The 22276-nt window shown below is 44.1% G+C and overlaps 1 protein-coding gene across 2 annotated transcripts in view; it reads right to left on the minus strand.

The window, feature by feature from the left end:
- Positions 1 to 22276, minus strand: part of LOC133371560 (coiled-coil domain-containing protein 178-like) — a 122395-nt gene that overhangs the window by 98908 nt on the left and 1211 nt on the right. For both annotated transcript variants that reach the window (XM_061599217.1, XM_061599125.1), the window contains exon 2: positions 15228 to 15328. The gene's annotated coding sequence lies outside the window, so the exon portion shown is untranslated. The remainder of the gene's footprint in view (positions 1 to 15227; positions 15329 to 22276) is intronic.

Below are 22276 nucleotides of genomic sequence, written 5' to 3' on the forward strand. Positions count from 1 at the left end.
GCTAAGCATCCTTAAGTAGAGTTCAACAAGAAGTACAACTCCTAATTAGAAATATGTTTGTGCTACATCTTACACCTAACATTCCAGTAATGTATGAAACTACTCCATTACTTGATACAATGATTGATTGATTGATTGAGTTTATTTATATGCCACCTTTCCACAGCAAGCTGTGCCCAATATGGCTTACAACAAAGAACAGTCAGTTTACAAAACATAATAAATTCAAGCAGGACAAAAACCACTATTTACCTTCCCACCTGTAGTCTCACAATATTAATGAGTCTGACCATGTAAGCTATATTCCAAATTCTCATACACTACTCCTGAACAGCGTTCTTCTTTTTCCATCAATAATTGATGGCTAAGCAGACCACCATTTATACACTACCATTTCAAAATCATCCAGGAATATTATATCTTTTACAGAGCCCAATAGGATTAGTAACTTGAAACCTGTAATCTTTTTATTAGTAATTGACATGTTTAGGTTAAGTTCAAAAGTTGTGGAATATATTAGCTCTATTCAAGTTAACACCGCCACCATTTATCTTTTACATATTTATAGATTTGACTCAACCTGTGTGAAGTCAGGTACTACCTAAAAATATTTATTAATCTGAAAAAGGTATCTTATAGTATCTAAGTGTGCTATAATTCTTTATTTACATCTCAAGCTTTTCTTGGCTGGAGCTGCAATTCAGACATCACTTACCTGGGAGTAAGCCCCACTGAATTCAATAGGACTTACTTCTGAGCAGTAGTGTAGGCAAATTCAGAAGTGCAGGCCCCCTTCTAAGATTATACAACCTTCTAAGATTATAAAATAAAATGAGCTTTCCTTCTCTTACTTTGGAGTACTTTCCCTTACTGCAGTCATGCAATGATCAATGCAGATCTCCATGGTTTGCCTTGCAGCTAGATCTACTATTTTCTGCATACATATATGAGCAAATGTACTAAGTTGCTGTAAGGTAAGGAATTTCCTTTGCCGAGTTTCCCTTCTTAGTTGTCATACTAAGAGTAGCTGCATTTGGGCAGAGCTTATGAGTTTGAGGAGGAAATTTAACCTTGGAAATTCCTGATCCTAACCTCTGGTGTTGGCTGCAGCACGTGTGTGTGCACACACACATAGACACTCTTAGACATATTCATTTGTATTTCACCTTACCATGCACAACACATATAAATAGAACATCATTAAAAACGAAACACCATCACACACACACATTTTCTCCCCCCACGCCTGTACATATTAAAAGCTAGTTAACATAGTAAACACAGTAAGCATAGTAAAAGCTAGTTAACCTTTCTTAGTACCACTAATCAAAGTCCTCAAACAGCCCCCCCCCAAGGAAGGAAGCCTGCCTTCCTGACTTCAAAGGAAGGAAGCCTGAGATAATCCTAAGGAGTTAAGCCCCAGCTGACAGTTGAGCCATCAGCCTCAATTAACACATCATTGGCTGGCAGCAGTAGCTGGGAGGGACCAGCCACACATAAATTCAGAGCACCCTAGCGACAGAGCCTGCTCCATGAGCTAGAGGGAGCCCCCAGCTGACGAAGCGTCACAGCGAGTTTGGCAGCAAGGTGAGGAGGCCAGGGCCCCACACACTGCCTGTCTGTTCCCTGACCTCAACTAAACCGCAGTTTCCAACCCATTAACTTGATAAACCTTAAACAAAACTATACAGGTAAGAAGCCAGCAGGGGTGTGGGGGCTTTCCAGTGTTTTGCACTACCTGCAGCATGTACGACTATCTGCCTGTTGGACAGAAGTAGTGAGTGTGCTGTCGGTGCAATGAGCTCCTGGCTCTCTGGGAACGACTTCATTTCCTTGAGGCCAAGGTGGCTGACCTGGAAAAACTGAGAGAGGCAGAGAGGTGTGTGGATGAGGCCTTCAGGGACACTATAGCTGTGTCCCACTCCAAGGATGATAGCTCTCCTGCTATCATGGAGAATGATGGTCTCGGGGAAGGAGAGCACCCAGCCGAGGAAGAGGGAAATGATCCCTTAGAAGGGACCCATTGCTTGGGGGATAAGCAGCTGTCCTCTCGTGCCGAGGATATATCTCTGGGGGGTGGAGGGATCCTTGTAGTGGGCAATTCAATCATAGACAGTGGGGTGTGTGATGGGCATGCAGACCGCAAGATGATTTGCCTGCCTGGTGTGAAGGTTGTGGATATCGCCTGTCATTTAGATAGTTTGGTAGACAGTGTTGGGGAGGAGTCAGTGGTCGTGGTGCACATTGGCACCAATGACATGGGGAAATGCAGCCGTGAGGTCCTGGAAGCAAAATTTAGGTTGCTAGGTAGGATGCTGAAAGCCAGGACCTCCAAGGTGACTTTCTCTGAAATGCTACCAGTTCCATGCGCAGGACCAGCCAGACAGGCACAGCTTCGTAGTCTCAATGCGTGGATGAGACTATGGTGTCGGGAGGAGGGGTTTGGATTTGTTAGGCACTGGGGAACATTTTGGGACAAGCCGGGTCTGTACAAAAGGGACGGGCTCCACTTGAACCAGAATGGAACCAGACTGCTGGCACTTAAAATTAAAAAGGTGGCAGAGCAGCTTTTAAACTGACTGAGGGGGGAAACCCGACAGGAGCTGAGGAAGGTCTGGTTCGGAATAAACCTCCCCCCTGGGATAGAGACCAAAGAAATGATGAAATTTTAAAAGGGGTAGGCCTAGAAGCAGGCACTGTGAGAGCAGGGGCACAGGATATTCAGAAGGGCAAAATTACCACAGGCCAAACCAAAAGTGCCAAAAACACTTGAAGAGAGACACTGCTTACAAGTGCCTGTATGCTAATGCTAGAAGCCTCTGAACCAAGATGGGAGAACTGGAGTGCTTGGTCTTAGAGGAGAGCATTGATATAGTGAGCATAACGGAGACCTGGTGGAATGGAAAAAACCAGTGGGATACGGTTATCCCTGGATATAAACTATATCGGAAGGACAGGGAAGGACGTATTGGTGGCGGTGGCGCTCTATACGTGAAAGAAGGCATTGAATCCAGCAAGCTCGAAACCCCAAAAGAGGCGGACTCCTCCACAGAATCATTGTGGGTGGTGATACCATGCCCCAGGAGGGATTTAATACTGGGAACAATCTATCGTCCCCCTGATCAAAATGCTCAGGGAGACCTGGAGATGAGATATGAAATTGAGGAAGCATCCAAACTAGGAAATGGACCGTTGGTCTCACCTGAAGGGTGACTTTCATATGAGTACGGCCATCACTGCGGGTTATAGCTCCACCTATCATGCGAAGGCAAGAATGTTTTTGAAGTCAAGACTAGGGGCGTCAGGCCCCTCCCACTCTCCAGTTCATTCGCAGCAAGTCTAAAGAGAAATATCTAACAATACAAAAAACAAGGCCAACAGGCCCACAGGAAAATAACACAATAGTAACATTCATAATAACGTGACTCCAACATAGCGAAATAACAGAACTAGCAGTCTTGACTTCACTAGAAAATTTAAATATAATAGCGTAACAGAAATATATAACACATTAGAAAATATCTAGTCATCCTCCAACTGGGAGGGTCGTGATGGCCGTACTCATATGAAAATCACCCTTCAGGTGAGACCAATGGTCCATTTTCCATATGAGTCCGGCCATCACTGCAGGATGTACCAAAGCAGCCCATACAGGAAGGGACTACCCACATGCTAATCCTCATTAAGAACCTGTTGCAACACTCGTCTGACAAAAGAGGTGTCAGCAGAGGCATAGCGATCTATTTTATAATGCCTTATAAATGAGTGTGGGGTAGACCAAACGGCAGCCCTGCAAATATCAGCAACAGGAGCGTTGGTAGCAAAAGCAGCCGTAGTAGCAGCTGACCTGGTTGAATGAGCAGTTATGCTAGCTGGCACTGGAAGCTTAAGGGACTCATAAGCTAAGGCAATACATGCGCGCAACCAGCGGGATAAGGTGGAATTAGCTACTTTATGCCCCATAGAACGTGGATTAAAGGATACAAATAGAGACTCCGTTCGTCGTATATCCTGGGTCCGAGACAGATATGTCTTGTGAGCCCTCCGAACATCCAACGAATGCCAAGCCTTCTCAAGAGGATGTGTAGGATTTGGACAAAATGAAGGAAGAACAATGTCCTGATTGCAATGGAAAACTGAGTCGACCTTGGGACAGAAGGAAGGATCGGTCTTCAGTACAACAGAGTCCTTATGGAAGACACAGAGATGGTGAGCAGAAGACAATGCACCCAGTTCCGAAACTCATCTCGCAGAGGTGATCGCGATCAGGAACAAGACCTTGAAGGACAGCAGACGTAGAGACACAGTCCTGATGGGTTCAAACGGAGGGCATTGCAAATCCTGCAGAACCTTCGACAAACTCCATGAGGGAAACCGGTGGACAACAGCCGGGGATCGTAGAGCGACTCCCCTCAGAAAGCGTTTGATGAACGGATGTGAGGCAATAGTCACACCAGAAGAAGACACCGAGAGAATAGACTACAAAGTTGAGGCATGTCGACGTAAAGTGTTGGGTCTGAGTCCCATCATAAAGCCGCTATGGAGATATTGCAGCACCTGTTGCATGGTGGCCTGGGATGGATCGTGGTGGTGGGACTGGCACCACTTGGAGAAAGCCACCCAAGTATGTTGGTAAATACGAGTGGTAGATGGTCTTCTCGAGGCCAAGATAATATCAATAACAGCGTCAGACAGGCCAAACGACCTCAAATGTCCCCGTTCAAAAGCCACGCTGTTAGATTGAGCCAAGTGGGGTCCTGGTGCCATACTGGACCCTGGGATAGAAGGTCTGGCCTGACTGGAAGTGTCCAAGAATCCATCACTGACATTGCAAGAAGATCCGAGAACCACGGTCGGCGTGGCCAATATGGTGCTATCAGAACCAACTGTGCCCTCTCGCTTCGCGCCTTCCTCAAGGTTTTGGGTAACAATGGTATTGGAGGGAAGGAGTACAAAAGACCGTCTGGCCACGGTGTTGACAGCGCATCCACTGCTTCCGCTGTTGTGTCCAGGTATCGGGCAAAGTACCTGGGAAGTTGGCAATTGTCACTGGAAGCAAACAGGTCGATTGAGAAGAAGCCGAACCGACACTGAAGACGATGGAAAATGGTTGGATGAAGCTTCCATTCTCCCAGAAAAACCTGTTGTCTGCTGAGCCAGTCCGCTGTCACATTGCAAATCCCTCTGAGATGTTCTGTTTTCAGGGATTGTAGATGTTGTTCTACCCAGACGAAGATGAGACAGGCTAGGTCCTGCAGAGGATGGGACCAGGTGCCCCCCTGTCTGTGATTTTACACATGTGTTGTCTGTTCGAATGAGAACATGGTCCAAAGGGAACAGAGACTGAAAATGAAGTAGAGCTAAGTGGACAGCCTTTAGCTCCAGCCAATTGATGCTCTGAGTCTGCTCTGCGGTGGACCAAACCCCCTGAACGTACTGGGAGTTGCAGTGTGCTCCCCAGCCGATGAGACTGGCATCCGTGGTGACAACAGTCCTGCGGGGTTCTCTGAATGGAGTGCCTCTGGAAAGATGTTGGACCCTCGTCCACCAGCGGAATGAAAGGCGCAGTGTGGGGCTCAGAGGAACTGTGCGATGATTGGAGCTGGCAATGTCCTGTTGAAAAGGCAACAAAGCCCACTGAAGGTGACGAGTGTGGGCTCGAGCCCATGGCACAATATGGATGGTAGAGATGAACATTCAGAGCGCCCTGGCTAGAAGCATGACGTCTGCGGATGTTTGTTGTATCAGGGACCCTGCGATGTTTGTGATGGCATTGATGCGATCTGGAGACAGAAACACCATTGCTTGCAGGGTGTCCAACGTCGTCCCTAGATGTAGTAGGCATTGGGTAGGTTGAAGATGGCTTTTGTCGAAGTTGACAAGCCAGCCGTAGGCCTGCAAGACATTGAGGGTGAGCGTTATATGACGATGAGCCAGCTCCTCAGAACTTGCCCGTATTAAAAGATCGTCCAGATATGGGTAGAGATGGACCCCTTGAGTCTGGAGATAAGCCACTAAAATGAGTAGCACTTTGGTAAATACTCTCGGGGCAGAAGAGAGGCCGAACGGCATCGCTCTATATTGAAAGTGCTGGTGGCCAAAGGCAAACCGAAGGAATTTTCTGTGGGCTATGCAAATAGGGACATGGAGATATGCTTCCTTTAGGTCGATAGAAGCCAGGAAGTCTCCTTCATGCAGGCTTTCTGTAATGGAGTGGAGGGATTCCATTTTGAACCTGCGATATGTTACAAAACGGTTGACGAACTTGAGGTCCAATACCGCCCTCCATGACAAATCTCGTTTGGGCACAGCAAATAGGAGGGAGTACACCCCTTCCAACCTCTCTGTTGTGGGGACTGGCTCTATCGCCGCTATGTCCAAGAGGTGATGTATAGCTGTCTGCATTATGCTGTGCCTGGCTGGAGCTCTGGGACCAGGAGATGGATGGAATTTGTCTGGTGGGGTCGTCCAAAACTCTATAGCATAGCCATAACAAAAAAAGTCCCTGATCCAGGCGACCGTAGTCAGACGCAGTCACTGGTCTCTAAACATAAGTAGTCTGCCACCAACAGGAGGTGCATTAGTACCGCTTGCGTTGGCGAGACCCTCCCCTATATGAGGACGATGAGGCACCCCTGCGCCCTTGGTACTGACCTCTGCCCTGGAAACGCCGGCTCCAGGATCCCCTGAAGGAATTGGAGTCATATGATCTGAAGTCGCGGCCTCGTCCTCCTGGCCGCGTTCCTCGAAAGGGCTGGGCAGTGCGGAAGGGGGGAAATGGCCTGAAAGGTCTATGATCGATGTTCTTGACAGTGGCCAAAACCGGTTTGTGGGCGTCTTTGGGATCAAGATAAAAGTGTGAAGCATTCACTGGAAGCACAAATAGGAGGTCAAAGACCAGAATGCTGAAAAGATGTAGCTTTATTCTGTGTACAGAGGCACCATTGATTTCTTGTATATAAAAAAAATTTCTGTGTAAAATTGCTAAAGCCCAACGCGTTTCAGCTTGTGCAGTCAAGCCTTCATCAGGGGAAAATTAAACTCTTCAATAAAATATTAAGACAAACTTTTTCTGGTATCTTCACATGACAACAGCGATAAGGAAGATACCAGAAAAAGTTTGTCTTAATATTTTATTGAAGAGTTTAATTTTCCCCTGATGAAGGCTTGACTGCACAAGCTGAAACGCGTTGGGCTTTAGCAATTTTACACAGAAATTTTTTTTATATACAAGAAATCAATGGTGCCTCTGTACACAGAATAAAGCTACATCTTTTCAGCATTCTGGTCTTTGACCGTCTTTGGGATCAACCAGCACTGCCTTTAGAGCTTCCTCACCGAAGAGCAAAGATCCGGAGTAAGGAGCCCGAGAAAGATTCTCTCTGGCCATAGAGTCAGCTTGCCAGTGGCGAAGCCAGAGGGTCCGTCGAGCAACTATCTGAGCCGTCATGGCTCGTGCCCCCAGTTGAGTGGCATCCAAAGTGGCATCAGCTACAAATGCCGCTGTCTTGCGCAACTTTATCATTGACCTTCTGAGAGAGACAGGATCAGGGTTAGGGTCCTCTAAAAGATCATCCAGCCACATCATCGCTGCTCTGGAGAAGACGGAAGCTGATGTGGAGGCGCGCATGGAGAAAGCAGTGGCCTCATGATTTTTGCGGACAGCAAAATCTAATCTTCGCTCAGTAGCATCCTTCAGTTGGGATTCTTCTTCTCTAGGCAAAAGAGATCGTGAAACTAGGCTAGCGATCGGTTCGTCTATGCCGGGGACGGCTAGCTTAGTGGCAAAGTCAGGAGCTAGGGAGTAAAATTTGTCAGCCAGGTTCTTGAAGCGGCGCATTTGGAATGGATGAGACCATTCTTCGGTGGCCAGTTTGGCAATGGGATCTGGCACCGGGATGTAATGCTCAGTAGGTGCAGGGGATTTGAGAACCCTGGCCCCTTTAATAGCTGGAGCGGTAGTAGTTGGAGGCGCAGCTTGGAGACCAAGGACGTTAACTACCCTGCACGCTAGAGGCTGATAATCGGAGGCATTAAACAAGCAATATGATGTATCCTCCTCATGTTCCGAATAGTCACTCCAGTCGTGTCCTTCAGGGTGATCAGCAAAGGTTGACTCCTCCCCATACGAGGCTTCATCAATACATCTGCCTCTAGCTACGTCAAAGGGATTTGGGGAACCGGAAGGGTTTGCCTCGTGACACACACATTGGTCCATAGTGCGTTGAGGTATAGCGGGGACTTGTGGTGGTGACTGCATTTGAGTGAAATATGACAGCATGCCCTGAAGTTGTGAAAGAAAATCATGGGACAGCTGCAGCCCCGTTGAAGCAGATGTTTGTGCTTGAGTAGGTGGCTCTGTGGGTTGAGCCGGAGAATAAGCCCTGGGTGGCAACACGGAAGGAGGCTGGCTAAGTGTTAGCTGAGTAGGAAAACCAGCAAAGTCCTCCACGTCAGAGGAAGCAGCAGGGGAATGAAATATATCCGTTAGCTGTTCCTGAGCTGCTGTGGTGGGGGTCGGCCCAGAGACATAGCGTGGACGCTTTGGTTTGCTGTGGCTGGAAAGATGTTTAGTCTTAGCCAGTGCTTTAGCATGCTTAGTCTTAGTTGCCTTAGATGGTTGTGACTTGGCTGGCTGTTCCGCCACCTTATATTCACTTTGGGTGCAGTACACGGCCACAGCGGGGGCAGAATGTAGAGACCCGAACAGGAACAGTACACGACCACAGAGGGGGTAGAATGCACCGGCAGATGGCTAAGTACACGGCCACAGAGGGGGCAGAATGCACTATGGGATCAGCGTCAATATGATGCAGACCAGATTTCAGGCTTGGTACACGGCCACAGAGGGGGCAGAATGTACAGTATAGACTTCAGGCTTGGTACACGGCCACAGAGGGGGCAGAATGTACAGTATAGACTTCAGGCTTGGTACATGGCCACAGAGGGGGCAGAATGTACGATTCAACAGCTTGTGCACAGTATCACAGTCTTAGCACACGGCCACAGATGGGGCAGAATGTACAGGTCAACAAGTTGTGCACCTAGCACCAGAGCCAGCAAGGTTCAAAAGTCTAATGCACAGTCACAGCGATAATGAGGCAGCCACAGAAGTACAGGTGCTAGCTACCAGCTAGTTGTCAGAAGCTGCAGCAGTAGTCGTGTGATAGAGGGGTCCAAAGGACTAAGGAATCCTATCTTACACGTACGTACAAGGAGCCCTTGCCAGCTAAGCCCCCTTTGTTCAGTATGGGGTAGACTGAATATAAAGGGCAGGAAAGGGAGACAAACAAGATGGCATCCGTAAAAGGAGCGGGAGAAAATAACGATCAAAATGGCGGATTACGAAGGGGGAGCAATGGTGGGTACTGAGCAGCCCAGCAGACTGAAAAAAGCCAGGCACTACCTCAGCAACGCGTTGCAGTTGCGGACCCGATAACACAATACTGGCTCTAAGCCAGTGGCGGGTCCTCAGCGAAGTAAAAAACTAAGTGCTGAGGCAGCAGGAGATATCAGCCGCAGCCACCGGCTGCAGAAGCCGCCGCGGCAACTTAAAAGGCCGGGGGACAGGGACGGGGAGTAGAACGGCCGATAAAAAACTAAAGCGGCGAGGCGGCAGCAGATATCAGTCGCAGCCACCGGCTGCAGAAGTCGCCGCAGCAAAATTAAAGGGCCGGGAGACAGGAGACGGAGTCAAACCGTCGCCGAACGACGAACAGCCGCCGAATGACAAGCCAAGAGGGCCGCAGCCGCAAGCTCCTGGAGGGGGAGATTCAAAAGGGTTCGAGCCAAGCCAAGCGGCGGGCCGAATCGGGAGCTGCAGCCGCAAGCTCCCGCCTGAGAGGCTAGAGAACCGCAGCCGCGGTCTCTGCCAGAATCGTAAGGCTCAAAAGCTGGGGGAAAAGGGGCTGGGCCAAACCCCCTCACATAAAACCTCCACACACTGTCAGACAAACACACAAAACGACACAAGAAACTTAACTAAAGCTACGCTATCTGCAAATATCAAACTTGTTCGTATGAAGGCAAGAATGAACTGGAGAGTGGGAGGGGCCTGACACCCCTAGTCTTGACTTCAAAAACATTCTTGCCTTCGCACGATAGGTGGAGCTATAACCCGCAGTGATGGCCGGACTCATATGGAAAATGTGGTATTAATGGGTGACTTCAACTACCCGGACATAGACTGGCCACATATGTGTTCCAGTCACGACAAAGAAGCAAAATTTCTAGATATTCTAAATGACTATGCCCTAGACCAGTTGGTCATGGAACAGACCAGAGGGATGGCAACCCTGGACTTAATCCTCAGTGGGGACCAGGACCTGTGCGAGATATAAGTGTTGTTGAACCGATTGGGAGCAGTGACAATAGTGCTATTAAATTAAACATACATGTAAATGGCCAATTGCCAAGAAAATCCAACATGGTCACATTTGACTTCAAAAGAGGAAACTTCACAAAAATGAGGGGATTGGTAAAAAGAAAGCTGAAAAGCAAAGTCCAGAGGGTCACATCACTCAAAAATGCTTGGAAGTTGCTTAAAAACACTATATTAGAAGCTCAACTGGAGTGCATACCGCAGATCAGAAAAGGTACCACCAGGGCCAAGAAGATGCCAGAATGGTTAACGAGCAAAGTCAAGGAAGCTCTTAGAGGCAAAAAATCTTCCTTCAGAAAATGGAAGTCTTGTCCAAATGAAGAAAATAAAAAGGAACACAAACTCTGGCAAAAGAAATGCAAGAAGACAATAAGGGATGCTAAAAAAGAATTTGAGAAGCACATTGCTAAGAACATAAAAACCAACAAGAAAAAAATCTATAAATACATTCAAAGCAGGAGACCATCTAGGGAGGCGATTGGACCCTTGGATGATAAGGGAGTCAAAGGTGTACTAAAGAACGATAAGGAGATTGCAGAGAAGCTAAATGAATTCTTTGCATCTGTCTTCACAGTGAAAGATATAGGGCAGATCCCTGAACCTGAACTAACATTTGCAGGAAGGGATTCTGAGGAACTGAGACAAATAGTGGTAACGAGAGAGAAAGTTCTAGGCTTAATAGACAATATAAAAACTGACAAATCACCGGGCCCGGATGGCATCCACCCGAGAGTTCTCAAAGAACTCAAAGGTGAAATTGCTGATCTGCTAACTAAAATATGTAACTTGTCCCTCAGGTCCTCCTCCATGCCTGAGGACTGGAAAGTGGCAAATGTAACGCCAATATTCAAAAAGGGATCCAGGGGGGATCCCGGAAATTACAGGCCAGTTAGCTTAACTTTTGTCCCTGGAAAACTGGTAGAAAGTATTATTAAAGCTAGATTAACTAAGCACATAGAAGAACAAGCCTTGCTGAAGCAGAGCCAGCATGGCTTCTGCAAGGGAAAGTCCTGTCTCAGTAACCTATTAGAATTCTTTGAGAGTGTCAACAAGCATATAGATAGAGGTGATCCAGTGAACATAGTGTACTTAGACTTTCAAAAAGCGTTTGACAAGGTACCTCACCAAAGACTTCTGAGGAAGCTTAGCAGTCATGGAATAAGAGGAGAGGTCCTCTTGTGGATAAGGAACTGGTTAAGAAGCAGAAAGCAGCGAGTAGGAATAAACAGACAGTTCTCCCAATGGAGGGCTGTAGAAGGTGGAGTCCCTCAAGGATCAGTATTGGGACCTGTACTTTTCAACTTGTTCATTAATGACCTAGAATTAGGAGCAAGCAGTGAAGCGGCCAAGTTTGCTGACGATACTAAATTGTTCAGGGTTGTTAAAACAAAAAGGGATTGCGAAGAGCTCCAAAAAGACCTCTCCAAACTGAGTGAATGGGCGGAAAAATGGCAAATGCAATTCAATATAAACAAGTGTCAAATTATGCATATTGGAGCAAAAAATCTGAATTTCACATATACGCTCATGGGGTCTGAACTGGCAGTGACCAACCAGAAGAGAGACCTTGGGGTTGTAGTGGACAACACGATGAGAATGTCGACCCAGTGTGCGGCAGCTGTGAAGAACGCAAATTCCATGTTAGCGATAATTAGGAAATGTATTGAAAATAAAACAGCTGATATCATAATGCCGTTGTATAAATCTATGGAATAGTATGTACAGTTCTGGTTGCCTCATCTCAAAAAGGATATTATAGAGTTGGAAAAGGTTCAGAAGAGGGCAACCAGAATGATCAAGGGGATGGAGCGACTCCCTTATGAGGAAAGGTTGCAGCATTTGGGGCTTTTTAGTTTAGAGAAAAGGCGGGTCAGAGGAGACATGATAGAAGTGTATAAAATTATTCATGGCATTGAGAAAGTGGATAGAGAAAAGTTTTTCTCCCTCTCTCATAATACTAGAGCTCGTGGACATTCAAAGAAGCTGAATGTTGGAAGATTCAGGACAGACAAAAGGAAGTACTTCTTTACTCACTGCACAGTTAAACTATGGAATTTGCTCCCACAAGATGCAGTAATGGCCACCAGCTTGGATGGCTTTAGAAGAAGATTAGACAAATTCATGGAGGACAGGGCTATCAATGGCTACTAGCCATGATGGCTGTGCTCTGCCACTCTAGTCAGAGGCAGTATGCTTCTGAAGACCAGTTGCCGGAGGCCTCGGGAGGGCAGAGTGTTCTTGTGTTCAGGTCCTGCTTGCGGGCTTCCCCCAGGCACCTGGTTGGCCACTGTGAGAACAGGATGCTGGACTAGATGGGCCACTGGCCTGATCCAGCAGGCTCTTCTTAGGTTCTTATTTTTTCTCTCCCTCCTCCTCTTCAACTCCTGGCAGTCGGCTGGAACAAAACCACATATCTTCGTCCTCCCTTCCTTTTTTTTCTGCTGGGTTGAGAATAAGATCCTTGTTAAACAACCAAATTGGAGGCTGTGCAGCAGAAAGAGAGGAAAAAACCCTTCAGTCCAAGTTCTCCCCTCCCCTGCCTAATGGGGAATTTTATATATCCACACACATATAATCATAGATATTAAGGCAGCATATTTTTTATAATCATAAGGAGTTAAGCACTGAACTTCAGGCCTATTAGGCCCTGAGATTCAGGCTGACAAAGAACCCTGAATCTTAGCATTTAATTCAGAGATATAAGCAAAACCTGTTGCAATGGCAATGGTCACAGCGATCTCCTGTTTCCTTGCCAAATTTGGCCGGTGCCAAGACTCAGCTGATGCATGACTGACATATATTAATTGGTCTATTGTTCTAATTCAAGCAAGCATATAACTGGTAAGCAGTCATTAATATGATATTGGTTTTGATCCAAAGAGATAGGTTTCTTGTGTAGAGCAAGAACTCCACCTAGGGGAAAAATTATGAAATGTATTAGAAGTTTTAATGAAGAGAGAAAGTGAGATTTTATGATGATTTTAAAATAACTCAGTGTGTTATTTTTACAACTTTATAAGTGTGTTTTCATTAAGAAAAAGGTACTCTGGGGTGGCCTGCCTCCTCTAAATCTCTGAGGCTGAAAAATACTAGTTAGCCAGAGTCACCCAGTCTTTTCCTGAGTCTGTGTGGTTTTAAAATGAAGCTCAGTGTATTTAAATATAATCCCCCCTCTTGAGCTATGTATTTTATAAATAAAGAAATGGGATTTCTGAAAAAGTATAAGGACATAAGAACCCCTATGCCAAAGGAATAGAACTGGGGGTGCTCATACATTCCCAAATACCCTAAGTTGAAGCAAACTTAACTCAAGGAACTTGTCCAAATATCTCCAGGTGTACCTGGGTCAGCCTGACTGATCAGGAACAATGGCATATGGAATGTACTGGGTATGCTTGAAGGCACCATCACAATGGTACTGGCCTGAAAAAGCATTAGTCATCAGAGACAGTAGGGCAATGGAGATATTAACGAGATGGACAGAAGCTTGGAATCAGCACTGGAGTTTCTGATTGGTTTGGAATGATTGTAGAGAGGAGGAACTGTGATGTTGTGTGGGCAGGAACTCGTGAGATTGGTGAATCAATGTCACATGCTGTAACTGTACTCTATAAAAGAGCTTGCACACAGTGTCTCAGTGCAGTCTCTCCTGGATGTTTCTGGGAGGCTGACCCTGAATATGCTTGTAAAGAATAAAGGCCTACCTTTTTGCTTCAAGCCTGTGTCCTCAAATATTATTTTTTTAAGGACCCCCAGCAAAAGATCCCATGGAGAAAAATTCTCCATCAAAGGAGAATCTCCATCCACTGTCTCTGGCTTGCTTGCTCTCCATTGTCATCTCCACACCCCTCAATCTTTCCTGTGCACTACTTTTCACACAACAACAGATGTCCCTAGGAGCTAATCAGCATGAACGGAGAGTGTCCTAGCTACTGAGAAGAGTCTTCTCAGTAGCTGACTCACCCTGATTGACTCCAGTCAGCTTGAAAGGATACTGGAGACATAGGGACCCTGCTCCAAAAAAGAGTAAAAAGTCTAGGACCCACGCATCCCCAGGACCCTGGACAACTATACCCTGGCTTTGCATGCAAAATGTTGCAGCTTAAATTCTGACAACTCCAGGTAAGGCTGGGATCTGAAACCCTGGAGAGCTGCTAGATGGATCAAGTATCTTTCTATGTAACAAAACAAAGTTAAAATGCCATTTGTTAATTTACTATGGTTCCAAGATAAATCATAAAGAACATTATTATTTTATAATGTCACTAAAATTTAGGACATTAGAAACCTTTGACATAATATTAATTTTTAAACATATTACAAGGTCATAAGATCAACATAGTAGTCCTTTCTTTCAATAAATTAAAGTAAGAAATATTTTTAAGTTTTCTACAGAAATATAGAACTAAACAAATTAATTCTCCAACTATAGATCCTCATACAGCAAAAATATTGTGTTTTGCTAGTGTACTATATAGAATTGTTGTTGATCTGTTTGGATATGCATGATATATGTTGTAAGGGAATTTCTAGATTGCCCAACAAATTGTTACTTGTATATATTTTTCACAGTAGTATATACCTAGATATCAGTTGAAGCAAATGCAAATATTCATCATAAAATGCAACACTGTTCAAATATAAATGTCAAGGTGCTTCCAATGAGGAAAATAGCCCACATGCTCACTTTTATATTCTGGCCACAGATAGGCGTAGATGTTAAATACTGTTAAGCCTGTATTTTTGTCTAGTTCCAACCACACATACATTTTGAAGAGTGTTAAATGTTCAGATACGAAAGAAAAGCAGCCCTTCCCCCACCAATATTCTTTTGAATAGTTTTTACCTGTTAAATTTCTTTTTGAAACTTGATATTTTCTTTCTACAAAACCATTTTCTGATGAGGCAAAATGTGAGCTTATCTGGTGGCTCCAGTTTGGTGCTTAACTATAATGACAAAACAAACACCTGATTCAACTTCATAGATTTGTAATTCTGAAAGAACACTTTGTCCGATCTATGTACATGTATCGATTTAATTTTCTCGTGATTTTCATCATACCCTAACAATATTTTATCTACATAACAATTTATTTTTGAAAAAACTCAAAACACCTAATATTATGTTGAATAAAGGCTTATACATGATCAATAATCTACTGCCTTTCTTCTGCACTGATTCAGCACTCAACTTCTGTCCCAAAGAATTGCATGGGTTTCCAGCAATCACCTGCAACCCCACAGTTCCTATTAAGCCATCATCTGCTGTATACATTTGTATTCTCTGCTTTCTCCCAGAAATAGTGTTTTCAGAATAACTTTACTTACTTTTTAGAAACTGAATTTCTGGACTTCCAAAAATCTATCACTAGAAGCATGTTTCTTCCCTATTACCACATTAGCAAAAAGAACTGCGCACAATGTGTTGGCATTGTAGAAATACATGTGGCTCCAGAAAAAACACAAAGAACCTCCAAACCCACAGAGGAATAAAAAATTATTCACTCATTCTCTAGGTTAAGGGATAGTAAGCATTACACAATAAAAAATAATTGAGCTTCTAAACAAAAGATGTCACTGTTATACACAATAACTCACAATTCTGAAAATAAACCACACATAATACCATCACAACAGCTTGCCACAGAACATGAGAGAAAAAAACAGGGAAGGAGATGCCAAGTTAGCAGAGTTTGAGTCAGAGACTTAATAAATCAAATAATGAAAATAGGGTGCTTCTGTTGTAAATGAATACATTGAAATTCTCCATAGTGCTTCATCCTGATGCTAAGTTCTTACAGAAGTTAGATACTACACATGTTTAGATGGAAATAATGGAATTCAGTAGGGCTGGCTTTCTGTTAAATTTGTGACTGCAGTCTGTTGATTTATTATTTCAGAGTGGAAATACATATTATTTTTACAAACCTACATTTGCTAAGTATTCCTGTAATCAACTATTCTCTCCTGCAAATTCACGGCTGTCAGGGTTATTTCTGATCTTGGTGTTGAGGTGGGGCAAGGAATGGGTTAATATTTTATTTTGTTCCACATTTTATTAATTTTTATCACTTGCTATCTTATTGCTGTTTATTGTTCTGCTGCTTAAATGTTTTTATAGCATATTTTAATGAGTTTAACTGTTTAAATGTGTTTTTATACATTTTATGATTTTGTACAGTACACTGACTTGGGAGGACTTATACTAAAAGCTAGGATACACATTTTTAAATAAAATATAATTAAAAAGTGGCTGGGAGGGCATTGCAGGGGAGAATCAGATGCGACCAAGTACCATCCCATCTGCTGATTCACCCAAACAAATGCCACCCTCATACCCGCATTAGTGTTATGAGGCAAACACCAGGTTGCCAATCCTGTGTTTGCTATGTACCATGTAATTCTGCTCCGAGTGACACAGCTACTAGCTTCATCTGTGGCTGTTCAAATTATAACTTTGACAGCTGAACAACTCAGGTCAGGTATTATAAGAAACTTCATCAATATTACTATTTGCCCAGGACAACTGCAGCAGATGAATGACAGATACATCTCCTGCCCTACTTCAGTACTCTTTGGCAAGTTGCCAAAGTTAGGATGATTGTCTCTGTCCAGCTACCAGACCCCGTCAGTTCACATGGAATTCCACCATCCATCAAGGTAACAACAAAAATAAGAAAAATTATAGTCGAAAGACAAAAGCCTATCAAGTCCCTCTACCAGGTGAGCTTTCAGTCCGGACACCTCAGCTGCCAGAGACAGCTGTGTGCAGATGCTTTAAAGTGCCATGTAAGAAAAAGGAAGGCTTAATGCACAAGAAAGTATGCAAATAGGCTGAAATTCTAATGAGGGAACAAGACTCCCATGCCCACAAAACTCAGATGTGGTTATATCAAATTATTATTATTATTAAATTTTATTTATACCCCGCCTTCCGGCCAAAGGCCCTCAAGGCGGCTTACAAAGTAAGTTATAGTTATAGGCACATTGTGATTTTTCCAGTTAAATCAATGGGAAACACAAATGAAGCTTTGTTTATGAAAAAAGTACCCTATGAAGTAGGAAAAAACAAAGCAGCAAAACAAAATGGCTTTCCACATGAAGCAATCAATACAATACAAATGCTTTTCTTTGACTGCAAACAATGGATTTTGTGGTCTGGGTGAAAGCTGGAAACATGTAAGTATGTACAGTATAGGGGTCACTTTCCTATATAAGGTGAGGTTTATATTATTGTTATTATGTAGTTGCACCATAATATCCAGAAAGTGAACCTCTTGAATGGACTGGTCTAGGGCTAGGCTCAGATTGATGATGGGGTGATAGTTATTGAAGTCCTGGTGGAACTGGATAAGTGTCTCTTGTTCATGACATGAATCCAAATAGTAAAAATGTCATCAACGTATCTCAGGTAGAGAAGCTTTTGGGGACAGGAGCTGCAAAAGTGTTTTTCCTAAATCAGCCATGAACATGTTGTTAACATGCTGTTAAAGCCATGTTGATACATGCGACTGCCCCCGGCCATGCCATTGATCTAAAGATACATATTCTTCCCCAAACTGAAATACCTGTGGGAAAGTACAAAGTGGCAGAGTTTGGTAGCTAGGTGTGCAGTAGGCATACGATATGATATTCCCCATGGCTTGCAGAGCATGTTTGTGGGGGATGTTGGTATAAAGGGCCTCAGTGATCATGGTAGCTAGAATGGTATTTCCTGGGAGCTTGCCAACAAACTGCAATGTCATCCAGAAGCACATGATGTTCCATAAACAATGTGGAGTACTGGTGGCATATAGTCTGAGAATGGAGTCTATATAACAAGGCACCCCTACTGTGAAGGTACCAATGTCTGAAGCTATGGGACATCAGAATTGCCGGGTATGTGTAATTTGGGAAGCAAATGGATGATGTGTAGTAGCTCCTGAGATGTGTCTCTATAGATTTAGTCCAGCACCTCTAGCAGACTGAGTCTCCACTTCAAATCTTCCGCTATCATGAACTCACTAGTTGGCCTTAGAAAAGCTAATTTCTCTTAGCTTCAGTTCCCCCTTCCCCCTCTGCAATATGGGAGATAATTATGCAGCTACAAGAGACTGTATATTGTAGACAGCATGGATTTTTTTGCATTCCACCATATTAAATTGAAAATACCTCCATGTCATGCTGCTGCTTCCCATAAGCTCATTTCAAAACAAAATCTTACAAAACCTATAGTCCTGAACTCAGAAGCGTTTGCTTAATGACCCTCTAAGTTTTCATGGCGATGCACAAAACACTCAGAGAGAATCCAGACTTTAAAGACTGAAACAGAGGTAAAAAAATCCAGGCCCCATTGGACTTTTTTCTGTCAGTGGTCTCTTAATTTGTTGAAGTTAATTAAAAACCTGCCATGTTCACAGAGTCCCTGTAATTCTATTACTGACCTTGCCCCATACTCTGACCTTCATCTTCTGTAGTTTCAAAGTTTAAAAAAAGCATGGCTGATTTTTAATTAATTTAAGAAAATTAACATTGGAGTCTATGATAGTGCAGGCGTGCTCAGTAAGAACCAACTGTCAGTGCTCTAAACAAACAGCCATTCGCGAATCAGGGTCAGCTTTGGTTTACATTTGGGTGAGAGACTACAGGTGTCTGCTGTAGAATAAAAAGGTGAGGGAAACTGAAAGAAAATGATATTGTTAGCAATGTTTTCCTTCTGGAAAGGAAAAGGGCTTTCCCTCTGCCCAGTGCCTGCCCACCCACCCACCAAACTACCTACCTAACTCCCCTTCCTCCCCTCCCTTTTCCTCCCTACCCCTACACATCCTCCCCTCCCTCAGATCAGATTCATAAATTCTAGGCATGATTGCTCAGGATTAAATCCCATTAAACTAAATAAACATGAAAAAGATCAAAACTCCCCTCCCAACTCCCCTCCTCGTCAGTTTCACTTATCCTAAGCATGATTCCACAGGAGTAAATATCATTGAATTCAATAAGCATGCAAATGATCAATCCATTCTCCACAATCTTGCACAGGATCCCATTTCTTACCTCGTAGATTAAAATGTAGAGAAATTCACTCGTAGGTAAAAAAAACCATGCAGTTAAAGATCACATCTATAGCCAATAAATATTTCTATCAAACTTAAAAAAGCAGGAGAATTGGGCAGCTATAGTGAATGCACCAGGGGAGCAAAAGACCTGACCTCCTCTCTGAGATATTGGACTGCCCTACAAATTTGTAAGAATGCAAACACAATTTGGGTTGTTCTTTCACAGTCCAATCCACTTCCTGTGTAGCTTGGAAAAATTTGGTAACATGTACCTCTGAGCATATGGTGAGTGGTGGCACATATGGTGATCTTGAAGAGCCCCTTCATTATACAGCCACAAGAGTGGCTGTATACTATAGGCAGCGTGGATTTTTCGCATTCTGCAATGTTAAATTGAAAATACCCCCCATGCCATTCTGATGCTTCCTATAAGCTCATTTCAAAGTAAAACTTTACAAAACTTATAGTCCTGAACCCAGAAACACTTGCTTAACAACCCTCTAAATTTTCATGGAGATACACAACACAGCCAGAGAGAATGTAGAGTTCAAAGTCTAAAAAGAGAGAGAGAAACCCCAGAGCCCTTTTGGACTTTTTTCTCTGAGAGTTCTCGTAATCTGTTGAAATTCATTAAAAATCAGCCATATTCACAGAGTACCTGTAATCCTAATACTGACCGTGCCCCATACTCTGACCTTCATCTTCTGCAGTTTAAAAGTTAAAAAAATGCCTGGCTGATTTTTAATTAATTTAAGAATTTTAACATTGAATTCAAAGATAAGCCCGGATGCTCAGTAAGAACCAAATGTCAGTGTTCTAAAACCCAAACTCACAGCTGCTTGGCTTGGCTAATCAGGGGCCACACCCACACCAGACATTTATTTCACTTTAGACAGTCATGGCTTTCCCCAAAGAATCCTGGGAAGTGGAGTCTGTGAAGGGTGCTGAGAGGAGACTCCTATTCCCTTGACAGAGCTCCAGGAGCCAAAGTAGTTTAACAGTCAGCGTCTCTGACTGAAGTTCTGTGAGGGGAACAGGGCATCTCCTAGCAACTCTAAGCACTCTTCGTTAACTACACTTCCCAGGATTCTTTGGGAGATGCCATGACTGTCTAAAGTGAAATAAAGGCCTGGTGTGGATGTGGCCAGGGACAGCTTTGGTTTAAATTTGGGTGGGAGACTACATGTGCCCTGCTATAGGATAGAAAGGTGGGAGAAACCCTGAAAAAGAATGATACATTCACAATGTTTTCCTTTTGGAAAGGAAAGGGGCTTCCCCTCTACCCAATGACCACCCATCCAGTCTCCTCCCCTCCCTCTCTCCCCTTCCTGACCTGCTTCTTCCCTCCCTGCTCCTCTCCCAAGTCAGTTTCACCTATCATAATCATGATTGCAAAGAGGTAAACCCCACTGAACTCAAAAAGCATGCAAATGATCAAACATGCCATCCTTCCTCCTCTCCCCTCCTTCTTGCCCTTTCCCTCCCCATTCCTTTGCCCCTCCCTCCCATGGTCAGTTTTACCTATCTTAAGCATGATCAAACGGGGGTAAATCCCACTGAACTCAATAAGCATGCAAACAATCAAACCTGCCCTCCCCTCCTCCTCCCTCCCATCATCTCAATTTTCCCCTTCCCTCACCCCTCGATTTCCAATCCCCTCCTTCCACTACCCTCTCCCTTCTTCTGCTACCCTCTCCCCTCCCTTCCTCCTTCCCTCTACTCTCCCCTCCTCCTCCTCTCCCATGGTCAGTTTTACCTATCCTGATTGCATGGGAGTAAATCCCAGTGAACTCAATAAGCATGCAAATGATCAAAGCTGCCTTTTCCCTTCTTCCCCTCTCCTCTCCCTTCCTCCTCCCATCTTCCTCTCCTCCCCTCTCCTTCTTCCTCCCCCCCTGCCCACTCCTGCCCTCTCTCCCCTCCATGGTCAGTTTTATGTATCCTGAGAATGATGGCATGGGAGTAAATCCTGTTGAATTCGAAAAACATGCAAATGATCAAACATGCCCTTCTCTTCTCCCCTCCTCCTCTCTGCCCTTCCTCCTTATCCCCTCCCCCTCTCCTTCCTTCTCTTCCCCTCCCCATCCCCTGTAGTCAGTTCCACCTATCCTACGCATGATTTCAGGGGAGTAAATCCCACTAAACTCAATAAGCACGCAAATCCATTCTCAGCAAACTTGCACAGGATCCGATTTCTTACCTCCCAGATTAAAGTATTCACTAATGGGTAAAACACCTTGCAGTTTAAGAACATACCTATAGCCAATAGATATTTCTATCAAACTTTAAAAAGCAGGGAAATTGGGCAGCTATAGTGAATGCACCAGGGGAGCAGGAGACCTGACCTCTTCTCTGAGATATTGTACTGCCCTACAAATTTGTAAAAATGCAAACACAATTTGGGTTGGTCTTTCACAGTGAATCCACTTCCTGTGTAGCTTGGAAAAATTTAGTAACGTCCCTCTGAGCATATGGTGAGTCGTGGCAGCACCTGCAATCAGCCCAAATAACAGAAATAAGACATATGCTGTGCTGATCTTATTTAAGCAGAGAGAAAGCAACAATATTAAAACAGTTGATATAGTTCAGATAGTTACTTGAATATGTTTGATTTACTTTGCAATTTTAGTGAAGTTTCCTATAGGATATCATTTTCTTTGTTTCTGTTTCTGTGAATAAGTGAACTACAGCAACACTTTGCAACACTAAGAAAACTCCAAAAACAATTGTGTTATAATGGCACTGACTATTCTGCAGAATAGTTTCCAATGGACACGAGGAGTCTCAGTTTGCACAACATAAAACAGTGGGAGGTATATATTGTAGTAAAATTCTAGGTGTGCTCTATGTTTTTAATTGA

The sequence above is a fragment of the Rhineura floridana genome, chromosome 1, assembly GCF_030035675.1.
Source record: "Rhineura floridana isolate rRhiFlo1 chromosome 1, rRhiFlo1.hap2, whole genome shotgun sequence".
Taxonomy (NCBI): Eukaryota; Metazoa; Chordata; class Lepidosauria; order Squamata; family Rhineuridae; genus Rhineura; species Rhineura floridana.